Below are 14,559 nucleotides of genomic sequence, written 5' to 3'. Positions count from 1 at the left end.
TGACCCAGTGACAACACCCGAGCACAGGTATATCCGAACCATAGCTGAATATCCGAACACCTTTGAGTTTTTGCGAGGCATGTCCGTGGGAAGTCTTTGCTTTAGATGTGCTGAAACGTTATCCGGTGGATATCCCGTTCGGGTCATATTATGGACACTAACTTGATATGATTATTCTTTCTGCGGAGATGTGCACAATGTTCGCGAAAAACTTGGCAAGGTGGACTTTTATGCTTTTTCCGATAGAAGATACCTGCAACATAGTCCACTCAACTTCATTTCTTTTTAATTAATAACTGAATAAAATAATATTGCTGCTTTCAAAAGGACAATAATATTGCTGAATGAATAGTATTGCTCAACGAATAATATAGCTGCTTTCAAAAGGAGGGTCCTTGATTTGCAGTGTACGCGTATAAGCTCGTGGAATTTCTTCGTTCCGTGGATGCTACCTCAATTTTTTGGTGCTGCATGACCTCTAGTCTAGTTGGTAGCGTTTCTCCAGCCTGATCTGTGTTTTACATGTGCTTGTTGTTCGACATCTTCGTCGTGACAGCGTGTGATGCTACGGAAATTTTACCCCTCAAAATTTCACCGTTGGTCCAAGCAACTCTAATCAGCTGTAGTCGTATCTTTCTTTACGTTTAAATCACAGAAAATGTAAATTAGGCTTTGCGAATATTTTTCACATGGCCCGAGCAAGTTTTCTCTCTTGAGCTTATAAAAATCACTCGGTAAATTTAACGCTTATGTCCTTGTTAAGGCCTATGAAAATCCTCTTCCTACGGACCTTTGTTGGATACAGGCCGCCGCAGTGACTCAGTGGTTATCGTGTTCGGCTGCTGACTCGAAAGACGCGGGTTCGATCCCGGCCTAGGCGGTCGAATTTCGGTGGAGGCGAAATTCTAGCGGCCCTGTACTGTGCAATGTCAGTGCAAGGTAAAGAACCCAGGGTGGTCGAAATTTCCAGAGCCCTTAACTACGGCGTCCCTCGTAGACTGAGCCGCAATGGGGCGCTAAACCCCATAAAACCAAACCAAACCTTGGATATACAAAATGCGATCAAAAAGATATGTGAGGAATGTCCGCGGGAGTTTCCCCGCACTTCCTGGGGATATCCGCATGTACTTTCAAGATTTCGCAGCGACATCCTATGGATATCAACATTGCCACTGAGGAGGACGACTTCACCCCTATGTGCCCTATTAACCACATGGTGAGATGAGGGTAAGATGTCAAGGGCTTGAAAAATTACAGACCGATCAGCTTACTGTCCATTGCCTACTAGGTGTTTACAAAGTTAATCGCGAATAGAATCAGGGCAACCTTAGACTTCAATAAACCAAAGCTTCAAGTAGGCTTTCGTAAAGGATACTCGCCAATAGACCATATTGATACTGTCAATCAGGCGATAGATAAATGCGCAGAATATAACCAACACCTATATATAGCCTTCATTGATTTCGAGAAGGAATTTGACTCAGTGGAAACCTCAGCAGTCATGCAGGCATTGCGGAATCAGAGTGTAGAGGTGTCATATGTGAAAATACTAGAAGATATCTATAACGATTGCACAGCTGCCATAGTTCTCCATAAAGTCAGCGATAAAATTCCAATAAAGAAAGGCGTCCGGCAGGGAGACACGATCTCGCCAATGCTATCCACCGCCTGTTTACAGGCGGTATTCCGGGGCCTCAAACGTGAACAGTTGGGGATTGGAGTTAATTGAGAATACCTAAGTAATCTGCGATTCGCTGATGACACTGCCTTGCTAAGTCACTGAGGAGACCAAGTGCAAAGCATGTTCAATGAGTTAGACAAGCAGAGCGGAACGGTGAGGCTAAAAATTAACATGCAGAAAACCAACGTAATGTTCAACAGTCCACCAAGGGACAGCAGTTCGCAATTAGTAGCGAAGTGCTGGAAGTGGCAAGGAAGTATACGTCTACTTAGAGTAGGTAGTGACCGCTGATCCGGATCATGAGAGGGAAATAACTAGAAGAATAAGAATGGTAGGCTCTCTCAGATCATGAATATAGCAGGCTATCATGAATATGGCATAAGAATCATGATCATGAATATGGCGTAAGAATATGGCAGGCTCTCTCAGATCATGAATAGCAGTTTACAGTATCCCTCAAGAGAAAAGAATACAACAGCTGTATTTTACCGGTACTCACCTATGGGGCAGAAACGTGGAGGTTAACAAAGAGGGTTCAGCATAAGTTAAGGACAACGCAGCTAGCTATGGAAAGAAAAATGGCACGTGAAACGTTAAGAGACCGGAAGCGGGCGGAGTGGGTGAGAGAACAAACGCGGGCTAATGACATCCTATTCGAAATCAAGAGGAAGAAGTGGGCTTGGGCCGGGCATGTAATACAAAGGTAAGATAACCGCTGGTCCTTAAGGGTAACGAAGTGGATTCCATGAGAAGGCAAGCATGGCACGGGGCGGCAGAATGTTAGGTGGGCGGATGAGATTAAGAAGTTTGCGGGGATACAGTGGCCGCAACTGGCAAAGGACAGGCCTTTGCCCTGAAATGTGCATAGTCGGACTGGTAATGATCGGGCTGGCGCAGTCGGGCTGGCACAGTACACGGGCATCTAGCATTTCGCCCTCTATCGAAATGCGACCGCCGCGGCCGGGATGGAGCCAGCGCCCTCCGGATCAGGAGCCAAGCACCATAACCACTGAGCCAGCACGGCTGTTCGCTCAAGACACGTGGGAACCAAGCACACCTAACAGCTTACGTACAACATTAGTCAAAATTCTTCACGCCATAGGGTTTGCTGTCGAGCTGGTTAGCGGGGCATCCACCGCAGCCCCGATGATCAAAATTCATGAAAGGTGAGAAGAATTACCGTCGTCATTCTGCGCAGCCTTTTGAGGTTCGGTGGATCCGTGCCACTCTAATGGGCTCACGACCAAAGACTACAGCCTAAAGACGTTTGACCATTACGGTGCACATGCATAAGCTCGTTGTTCGTACTGCGGCCTGCATAATGAATGATACGTCATGACCTGGGCTTCAAACACCCTCAAGCTTCATGTTTGTATTTTTGGTCGAGGGTCGTCTATTGTAAACGAAGTCCCCAACGCCATGAAGGCGCCACTGCGTAGCATGACTATAGATAACAGCCTTCTCGGCCAGCAGTTGTGAATACGACTAAGGAATTATCGGACGTGCCGTGCCAACAACTCTGTTAATCCTGAAGAGGGTCATCGCTATCACTATCATGTAGAAAGAAAGCCACAAACTTTTTTCGTGACCATCGGAGGCTCAGCACCAGGTAAGAGGATTCGATCCCGGCCGCGGCGGCCGAATTTCAATGAAGGCGAAATTCCAGAGGCCCGTGTACTGTGCGATGTCAGTGCAAGTTGACCCCAGGTGGTCAAAATTTCCGGAGCCCTTCACTACGGCGTCCCTCATAGTCTGAGTTGCATTGGGACGTTAAACCCCAATAAACCAAACCAACCTCGCGCGGATGAAGTCGCGCGAACTGCTCACGACGACGGCGATTTTGTGTCGATCCCCATTTCGAGATCAGACGCAGCGAGCAGGCTTCGCGCACTTGCGCGGGACATCACGCTTGCCGCGTGGAATTCAGGACAATTTTGCAATTCCCGTTTAAAATCCTTGGACCCAGATCTGAAACTCCGGCTACCATCAGGCCTACCACGATGAGAAGAAACTTTGCTGTGTCGCCTCTGGTTTTCTGCAGCTTTCACCAACCATTACTCATTCTTAATCGGTATGGCTGATAGCCCTGCATGTGCTACCTGCGGGCATGACGAGACTATAACCCACATTATTTGTGACTGCCCTGCCTACAGCGTCGAAAGGCAGTCTTTCAGCCGTGCGCTGGAGCGCCTAGATCCGCGCCCACTGATGGAAATGAAGATTCTCGGCCACTGGCCGCGGCGGTCGTCGGCGGTGAAGGCCTCCAAGGCACTGCTCCGCTTCTTGAGAACTTCTGGTCTGCACCACAGGCTGTGACTTAAACGAACACTGGCTTTTCACAGTGACTTCAATTTCCTGTTACTCTCCTTTCTCTCTTTTTTTATCCCCTCGCTCCTTTCCCCCCGTGTAGGGTAGCAAACCGATTATTATTCTTTCGGTTAACCTCCCTGCCTTTCCTCTTCTACCTCCTCCTCTCCCTCCTTTTTTTCTCTTTATAATAATACTATTAATTCGTTTTCAGGGAAGAGAGAGAGAGAGAAAACTTTATTTACAAAGGAATTCGGGGCACGCCCCAGGGTCCCCGCACGACCCCACTGCACTCAAGTGTTTATGTTCCTGAGGTCCATAACACTGGCAGCACGGCCGGTGGCGATGGTCTGCACGGCCGGGTCCTCCGAATGCAGCAGGGTCTCCCAGTCCTCCCAGGTCTTGAGGTTCTCTAGGTCACACGGGGGAGGGTCCGCCGGGCAGAGGGAAAGGATGTGGAGGGAAGAAGCGAAGGGTTCTGGGCATAGGGCGCAAGCAGGAGTGGGGAAGGAGGGATGATAGTGGGTTAGGGTAAGGGGCGAAAACCGCAGTATCTCCCTGCCACACTGTGGGAGAAGAAAGGAGGAGGGACTGATAAAAGCTAGAGGAAAAGAGGCGCCATAGTGGAGAGCTCCGGATTAGTTTCGACCAGCCAGGGTTCTTTAACTATGGGATAACTACCGCTGCGCAATGCCTGCAACACCGCAAACTGCCATGCCCACCTAGACCGCGCTAACACAGGTGGCGCATTCAAATGTCACACGGGCTGCGGCAATTACTGCGTCTTCTCTTTCGCCGCAAAGCGCTTGTATCTTTAACGCGATAGCGTGAGAGGACCCGTTCTCCAGAAATTCCGGTGTTGGCGTTGTCGGCGTCGGCGTTGCGAGCGAAAAATCACGGGCAGGACTCCGGCAGGTGTTCCCCAGAGAGCAACCTTAGTGGCAGGTGGGTCACCTAGGTCACGAGACATTGTGACGTCATCACAACCTTCCCACCGGATAGTGAGCCAACTGTCCACCGTCGTAGGCGGCAGTTCAGTTAATGATTGCTCATTCGGAAAGAGCAACCTGGACCGCACAAGGACCACCGCTGGGAGCACCTTCCATCGCAGGGCAGTGGCGCATCGCTTAACCACTGCGCAACTGCGTCAGGAGGGGTATGAGGGCTCCCAGGGATCTGTGAACGTGAAGTGCAGAGTTACCTTCTGCATGTATGGGAATTAACCCATCACGCTACCGCGTCTCTGAACAACTGCCATCCGCGAAGACTGGATCTGAACATCGGAACCGAAGCGAAAACCAAACTGCTAGCACTCCTAATTCGCATTTGGCCTAACTTCTCAAATCGACTATCATTTTTTTCGTAACTTCAAGCGAAATGTTCATCATCGGGGTAGAAATTATTTGCACTGTCCTTCGGATGTTTACCTGATAAGCGGCAGCATTTCGATGCTCCCGTTTTCATCAATTGTGACACTTTGTATGAAATTTTGTACATCCCTGTAAAACATCAACCCTTGGTATTTTGAGCTGAAAAAGTAACAAATTGTCTGTTAAGGCCTTTTTAAAGGCGAAAATTATTTAATTTCAATAAAAACAAACATTAGCCGCCGTGGTGGCTCAGTGCTTATGGTGCTCGGCTGCTGACCCGAAAGACGCGGGTTCGACTCCGGCTGCGGCGGTTCAATTTCGATGGAGCCGAAATTCTAGAGGCCCGTGTACTGTGCGATGTCAAACACCGGGTGGTCGAAATTTCCGGAGCCCTTCACTACGGCGTCCCTCATAGCCTGAGTCGCTTTGGGACGTTAAACCCCATAAACAAACCAAACCAACCAAAAACAAACATCAGGATGTCAAAGGGTTAACCGATATAAAGGATATTTCACTCAATATTTCAAGTATACGTCTCTTTTCAGAGGACTGACTGCGTTCTGTATACGAAACAGACTCAATGTTTGTCCATGCTTGGTGTTCGAAATGGAAAATGTTTTTTTAATACGTAAAAGTGCGTTCACAGTTGTATTTCACCCCAAAAAAATAGATAAAAATTCAAGCTCAGCATCGCATGAATAATAACTGGTTAGCGAGAGCTGTACTTAGGCTTACTTAGGTACAATAATGTCGAATTACTGTTCATAGAATGCACATCTGGATCACGTGGTTACAAAAGCTCGCAGGACGCTGAATTTAATTCAAGTGAATCTAAAATCTTCACCGCGAAACCAAAAGATAACAGATTTCCCCTACCGTGTTAGATCCGCCGCGGAATATGCCTGCATTGTATGGGGACCTGCGCATAAATCATTTGACAAACTGAAGGAAATTCACAACAGAGCAATGGGGTTCCGAGGTATTGGCGAGAAGGTAGCTGTAAAGCAATAAAAAAGGATTTGCAGAGGTAACCTCTTGTTTCTCGTAGAAGAAAGTTTAGACTAAAGTTGTTGCACTCAGTATTTCCTGAAGAGAGCGAGATTAATCACGAATTTTATTTTGAACAATCCTTTTACGTTTCTGAACGGAATGATTATTCTTGTGAAATTCGGGAGTACCGTACCAGGACCAACTTGTTCGCGATCTCATTTTGTTTCGGAAGCAACACTACGCTAGGTGTCAGCGGTTTCGCGGAGCCCCGCAGAGCCCCAACTGCGCATGCGCGAGGAGCGAGTGTGAGACAGTTCCTGCGCAATTTCCTTTCCTCAAATACAATTTTCATTTTCTTCATTACGGCCCCTCTTTCTTATTTCACTCTTCCTCCCATACTGTGCGGTGCGGTTCAGGTGTCCACCGAGATGACAGAGAATTACTGCGCCATTTCCTTTCCTCCAAAAGCGTCGCGTTCAAAGGGCAAGGCATCGCTGCGAACGGTTGGTGGCGTTCCGTGGACTCCCTGGCAGCGCTACAACACGCTGTCGCGTTCCACTTCTAAAGGCGAAGCTTAAGCGCCATTAATTAGCAGTTAATTAGTATTCAGGCATTAATCATTAATTAACCCTTAATAAGTGTTTTGTCATCACTTACTAATTAATACTCAATTACATGTGACACCACCAGTGCCACAGAAGCAGTTAAAGTGGTGTGGAAAACGCTTTCACCTCTACGCCCTTTAGACAGTCTAAATGCCCCCTGAGATGCCGCCGCCGCTGCGATTTCCGCGCCGTTGCTTCCGCAGTTCTACTCGGGATTGCCACTGGTCAAACCACAGCCAATTTTTTGTTATTGTTGTTGAAGGAATACAACAGCAAAAATCGGCTCTCGGAAATACAAGTATGGTCTCTAAATGGAGGTTGGTTTATTGCCAAGCTGTAATGCAGGATTGTTCTGGAACAAATAAAATTAGCTCTGGTTTGTTCTCTGACCCGCTCTGCTCTCCTCCCGACTCTTAACATCGTCCCTATCACTTATTTTTCCGTCATTCGCTGCGTTGCCCTCAGTTTAAATTTCAAGCCTCTCAATGCGTCCACTTTTCTGCCTCATAGGTAAAAAGAGTACCAGTATGGCGCCGCTATTATATACCTTCCTCTGGAGAGAGCCCCTACCAAATGCACACAGCTTCATTCTTATTCTCTTGGGTATTTCCCTCTCATTGGCCGGATCTGCTGTCGCTACTTTCTTTAGGACCGTTTCCAATACCTTTCCATTCGTGGTTAACTGTTCGTCCCTCTCCTTACTGTGGAACATTAGTTTCCTACTTATTAATGTTTAGTATTCCGACCCCTTTGGATGTTGTGGTAACTAATGATCAAATAAAAAATCCGCACACGCGATCATACGATGTGATCGGACAAGTAATCTCCATTAGCAGTCATACCCAAAAATCCTGGACAAAAACATTTTTAAGCGAGAAACCATTTATGAATGCAATGTTTTCATATAATGTAAGATTTCACTATAAGAATCAATATATCCGAAAATCACTTGACGTCAGTCTTGAATTGCCTTTTTCTATCGACATTTTTGCTATCGTCAAAAGCGTTCCCCATTGGTTTTCTATGGCAGTCTTAATTGTTCGATGCGATCGATGGAAACAGTTGAAAGATTTTGCAACATATCAGAGGAATGGACCATTACCTTCCATATTTCTGTAACGGTTTCTTACAACGTTCTAATTTTAACATTTTTTGCCCGAGAATGTTTGCCATGATTTGTTGTACATTTAGTTTTTGCACTGATGGCGTTCCCATTGTGCCTTCGAATTTGATTTCGCTGCCGCTCTTTGGCTTAGATGCTACGTGTGCTTCTGTAGGGCGAAGGCTTCTGAAGGGTATTCTGGAGGGTGTAAGTGGGTGGGAAGAACAATATAGGACAGAAAATTTATAGGTGTAACGTTAAGAGATCGGGAGAGGGCGGAGCGGGTGAGGAAGCAAACACGGGTTAATGACATCCTAGTCGAAATCAAGAGGAAGAAATGGGCTTGGGCAGGGCATGTAATGCGAATGCAAGATAACCGCTGGTCCTTACGGGTAAAGGAGTGGATTCCAAGAGAAGGCAAGCGTAGCAGGGGACGACAGAAAGTTAGGTGGGCGGATGAGATTAGCAAGTTTGCGGGGATACGGTGGCCGCAACTGGCAAAGGACGGGGTTAATTGGAGAGACATGGGAGAGGCCTTTGCCCTGCAGTGGGCGTAGTCAGGCTGATGACGAAGTGGGTGGGGATGATGATGGGTGCTTGTTGGAGAGCGGATGCTCGTAGATGAGAGATGCATTTCGAGGCGATAGCTTCACTCGGCTAGGTAACGCCGGGCATCGCCGTGTGTACAACATGACCTTCGGGACATCTGCGGGGGCTCTGGTCTGACGTCACGACAGGCCGTATATGAGCATAACTCTGGCAGGTGGGGCAAAAACCTAAAAGGCAGGTGGGCCACCCAGGTCATGTGACCTTGTAGTATCATCACAACCTACCCACTGGATAGTGGGCAAACTCCCCACCGTGGCGTTTCTTAGTTTTTCTAAGGGACGCGGGTTTAGTGGACATACTTCGATAATCATGTGTGTTTGTGAGTGCGTGAGTGTTGAGTATGTTTGATGTCACCTTTTTTTTCTTACTCTCTCTCTCTCTTTAACCCTCTTCTTTCACCCTCATCTGGAGTAGCATGCCAGGCCCATAACCAGGCAGACCTCTTCATTATTCATTAAAGTCTCTTTCTCTCTCTCCCCACCGTGGCAGGTTGGAGTTAAATAGAGCAACCGGGGCCTCACAAGGCTCACCGGTGGGAGCACCTGTCATCGCAGGGTAAACTTGTAGTAGTAGTAGTAGTAGTAGTAGTAGTAGTAGTAGTAGCAGTATGTTTATTTGGCCATATTATATACAATATGCCCTCGAGGTGAGGCTAAAGGAGGTAGACCAAGCATGCCTCCTGACAAGGCCTACACCCCGATCACACATCATGGAAACGGGGGCCGAATGGACAAAAGATAAAAAACAATGAGCAAACACGATCACAATAGAAAATAGTTAATGATAGACAATAATAAATATCAATTAACAATAAACAAAACATTTCATAATATGCACATTCAGAAAAAAGCAGAACACAAATACACACTGAAAAAAAAAACTAAGTATACAGAATTAGCTAAATTTAACCCGGGGGGAAAAGAATCGTCAGTTTTTTCTTGAATACAGACACACTATAACTTTCTAAAGCAATCTGAATAAGAGACTGGTAGGCATTACACAATGTTATAATTTGATAATCGGTTGTTTGTTTACCATAATTTGTTCTGGGTCTTGCAGTAGATAGGGCAACGGAACGTAGACCATACGCAACGTTTCTTGAGTTATAAGTATTAGAAAAAGAGCTAAAGTCATGCTTGACTTTATAAAAAATGTGAAGAGCCAAACTATAATTGTATGAATGAAAGAAATTGCGAACATGAAATGTTTCGAAAAGATTTGCTTCAACAGATGAACTTGAACCTAATAAACGTAGAGCTCTTTTCTGGAGAGAAAGCAATTTGTATGAATCAGTTTTGTTGCATGTACCCCAAACTAGGTTGCAATACACCAGGTGAGAATGAACAAGAGCAAAATATAACTGTTTTTTAACTTGTAGTGGGAGGAGATGTCTAACACGATAAATAACATAAATAGATCTGGCCATTTTTAGTCTAATGTAGTTTATATGATCAGTCCAACCCAAATCGCTACGAAAAAACACACCAAAGGAACCGGCAACTATGAAACTTGCTCGATGTTAAAGTCATTAAAAAATAGTTTGATGTGATGATCTAATGGTTTGTTTTTTGGATGGAAGAGCATAAACTTTGTTTTGTTTACGTTTAATTGAAGTTGATTAACATAGAGCCAAACCGTTAACTCCTCAAGCCAGGCATTACATTGGTGTTCAATTACTTGGAGACTAGAGCCGGAAAAAAAGACATTAGTATCGTCGGCATACATCATGATATTAGGAGTTAATGGAATGTTTACAATGTCATTAATATAGAGCATAAATAAAAGTGGTCCCAAAATTGAACCCTGAGGGACACCGACCTCTCTTAACCGCTGCCCCACTCTGTCGAGAGAGCTATTCGAGGACTCCCAGGAATCTATGAATGTAAAGAACAGAATGACAATCTGCACATATGGGAATTGCCTTATTACGCCATCGCGTCATACCGTTAAAGCGGGGCGTAAGTGTCCCCCCTAATTATTACCGGTGGGCGCCCGGTTGTGCACTCACCGGAAGAGTGGAGGCCTCACACATACACACGCAGCGGGTTTCCCGCCGAAAGGCTATAATGCTAACGCAATAAAAAAAATGGCTGAGGCTTAACTTGGTTAAGCCTGGAGAATGCGAAGCATCATCGTGTCGCGTAATTTGGAGGCGCACAACCACAGCGACGGCGCGAGGTGGGCCCCCGTTTCTCCACTGTCGTGACGTCATCGTGTCACGTGGTGTGACGTCATGTATCATGTGATTTGGAGGCGCACAACCACAGCGACGGCGCGAGGTGGGCCCCCGTTTCTCCACTGTCGTGACGTCATCGTGTCACGTGATTTGGAGGCGCACAACCACAGCGACGGCGCGAGGTGGGCCCCCGTTTCTCCACTGTCGTGACGTCATCGTGTCACGTGGTGTGACGTCATCGTGTCACGTGATTTGGAGGCGCACAACCACAGCGACGGCGCGAGGTGGGCCCCCGTTTCTCCACTGTCGTGACGTCATCATGTCACGTGGTGTGACGTCATGTATCACGTGATTTGGAGGCGCACAACCACAGCGACGGCGCGAGGTGGGCCCCCGTTTCTCCTCTGCCGTGACGTCATCGTGTCACGTGGTGTGGCATCATCGTGTCACGTGATTTGGAGGCGCACAACCACAGCGACGGCGCGAGGTGGGCCCCCGTTTCTCCACTGTCGTGACGTCATCGTGCCACGTGGTGTGACGTCATGTATCACGTGATTTGGAGGCGCACAACCACAGCGACGGCGCCCCTTCGGTTCAGTTAGAACGGCCGCTTCCTGGTCGCCTGCGCACGCCGTCACACGCGACCGCGAGCTCGTCTCCGCGTCGCCCGGCACGTGTCCGCTGTTCAAAAACATATCGACCGCCGTCGCAGATAAGAGGAGAGAGAGGAACCGCGCACGCGGTCTCCGGGTGCCGCAACGTATCGGGTCTCGGCGCAGGAGGAAACCGTTAACAAGAAGGGACACGCGACGCTCCCTGGCGGCGACGCAACAGGCGGCCTCCGACCCCGCCCCCTCGCCTGTCTCGGGCGCGTGCCGCCACTCAGGCGGTGTCCAATGTCCGGCGGGCGCAACCGTGACGTCACAGGCCGACCGCTCACGTCCATAAGCTCGGAGCAGCAGCAACACCGCGGACGGACAAACACGGGGTCGAGAGCGCGCTATGAGCCTGCTGTTTGCGGCCAGACCGATGTTAGAAAGGTTAGCGTGGGCCGTTGCCCTTTGCGTCTGCACTGAGTAGGACTTGGGCTTGGGCCAGGTGTGTGGATGAATAAACTAAACAAAGGCTAGTGGTTTTATGGGGCTTAACGTCCCAAAGCGACACAAAATATGAGCGACGCAGTAGTGAAGGGCTCCGGAAATTTCGACCACCTGGGGTTCTTTATCGTGCACTGACATCGCACAGTACACGGGCCTCTAGAATTTCGCCTCCGTAGATATTCGACAGCCGCAGTAGGGAGCGAACCCGCGTCTTTCGGTTCAGCAGCCGAGCGCCATAACCACTTAGTCACAAAGAAAGGAATAGGCTGTGTCTGGTTTAGAGAAGGGAGTGGGGGTTAGGCATTCTCTCTAGGTACTCTCTTTCTCAAGGTATTGTATACAATATCTTTATTGAGTGAGTGAGTGAGTGAGTGAGTGAGTGAGTGAGTGAGTGAGTGAGTGAGTGAGTGAGTGAGTGAGTGAGTGAGTGAGTGAGTGAGTGAGTGAGTGAGTGAGTGAGTGAGTGAGTGAGTGAGTGAGTGAGTGAGTGAGTGAGTGAGTGAGGGTGGTAAACCTAGTTCTACGCGGCTCTGCTGGCTGCTTCAGACTTGCTTGAGTGGAACCTAAAATTTTTTTATGCATGTTTCAATTCCGCAAAGTCGTAATCTACAAGCCATTCCATCCACTTAAGCGTGTTTCGACGCATCCTCTTAATCTTTTTTAGAACAGCTTTTCGTAATGGGCCGTTTGTATCTGCTATGCTCTCGTTTGCATCTCAATCGGTGACATCGTAGACAACTGGAAAAGCAGATACTGATGCCAAGCTCAATGTAGAATAAAAGTTTCATGGTGGCGCTTCTTGTTGAAAAGTTAGCTGAGCAAACTGACACTCCCCCTTGGACTCTTCTTCACTGCGCTTTGTGTTCTGAAGGCTAGGTTACACTCAACATAAATACCCATGAAAATAGAAGATTGGACAGCCGCCATAGCAACTCAGTTAGTATAGCCTCGCACACGACTTGCGAAGGGCTTGGGCTCGATTCCCACTCACGGCAATTCTCATTGATTAACACTACAATTAAAAAAAAATGGCAGTCGATTTGGATGATCAGTCCTAATGCGGTTATATGCGCTAGCATGACGTAAATTATTGGTTAGAGCTACGACATCCTAGGTGGTGCCAGGCTACCACCTAATTACCCCCCCCCCCCCCCAACTTCTTCATCCGTGTAGCTACTGTGCAAGCATCATTCTATTCACGTACTTCTCCTAAACGCTGCTGTTCATTCCGCTTAGCTCGGTACCATAAGGGGCGGTGCTGCCTAATTAGCTGCCCAGGTTATCGCCTGGTGTTACCACCGGCTACACCTTGGCAAGTAATCCACCCAGTGTACAGGTGACCAGTGGCGCAGTGGCACAGGGCAGGTGCTGTGGCAGGTTTTGCAATCGGTAGGACTTGGGTTGCGACCCAAGTTGCTCTTACCGAACAGCCTCTCCGATAAATGGGTTCCTTGATCCCGACATGGTGGGCAGGTGAACAGCTTGCCACAGAACTGACAGAACAGGCTTCAGACAAACAGACAGACAAAGAAGAATGGCCTGAGGGGCGAGTTGGTGCACGAAGAAATGAACGGCGGCGCAACAAGGACACTAACAAGAGAGGGGACACCACATGCGCACACTACCAACTGTTTATTACATGGAAAGGTGGCATATTTAAACATACAGCTCAGGCATGACACTCATCGCATCATCGCTCCGAACCCAACACGTGGAAAAAAAGCAGCAAGATCAGGATAACAGACAAGAAAAATTTAACCTCTGCAGAAAAAACTAAGATTCTGATAGCAGAAATTAGAGGGGGCCATCTCGTAGCAAAAGTAGTGTCAAACAATCGTAGCAAAAGCAGTGTCAAACATGAGAAGCAAAAGCAGTCAGAAACCAAACACCAAAAATAAAAATAAAAAGTAAAAACGGTAAAAAAAATAACAATCGTAGCAAAGGCAGAGTAAAACGCATTAAGCAAAATTACAGAACCCGAAAAAACAACAAAAAGGAAAAGGCAAAAACAATAGCAAAATTAACAACCCGCATAAGCAAACAACAGACGGCCGCTAGAAATGCAGGGCTGAAAAGATGCACAGTACATGACGACACAAAAAACTGTCAAGAGAGGACACTTCAGACAAACAACGCCCAAATGCTGGGAATTGCCACTATGAGTGCGAACGCATTATAAAAAGGAAGTTGCCTGGTTTCAGTGACTGTTTGCTTTCTTTATGTGTGTCGTCACGAGCATCCCATTTCCCTTTCCTTGTTTGCTAAATGAAATGCGAAATATTACAAGGCCCGCACAAGTCCACATGATTTTCGGCGCAGGTCACCATCGTCGCCAGATGTCTTCTCTAGACCTGCTCCTTACAAATTTCTCTTGAGCTCCAATGGGAAGTTATATAGTTGTCTTTACGCTATAAACATCTCTACATCAAGACGAACTACCAACTCACCCAACAGGAAGTTTTAATATAACGTGTACTAATCACAGTAAGCGGTATAAAAGCCACAAATTCAAAAAAAAATTTGAAAGAAACAATGAGCTGCAACAATAACGATCACATACATCAGAAGCATAACAGAAACACATATAAATGATTTCCAGGACATTAGGGAGCAGCAACG

Source organism: Amblyomma mixtum, chromosome 1, assembly GCF_055824585.1.
Source record: "Amblyomma mixtum isolate Tamu chromosome 1, ASM5582458v1, whole genome shotgun sequence".
NCBI lineage: Eukaryota > Metazoa > Arthropoda > Arachnida > Ixodida > Ixodidae > Amblyomma > Amblyomma mixtum.
Note: the sequence above shows the minus strand (reverse complement) of the source record.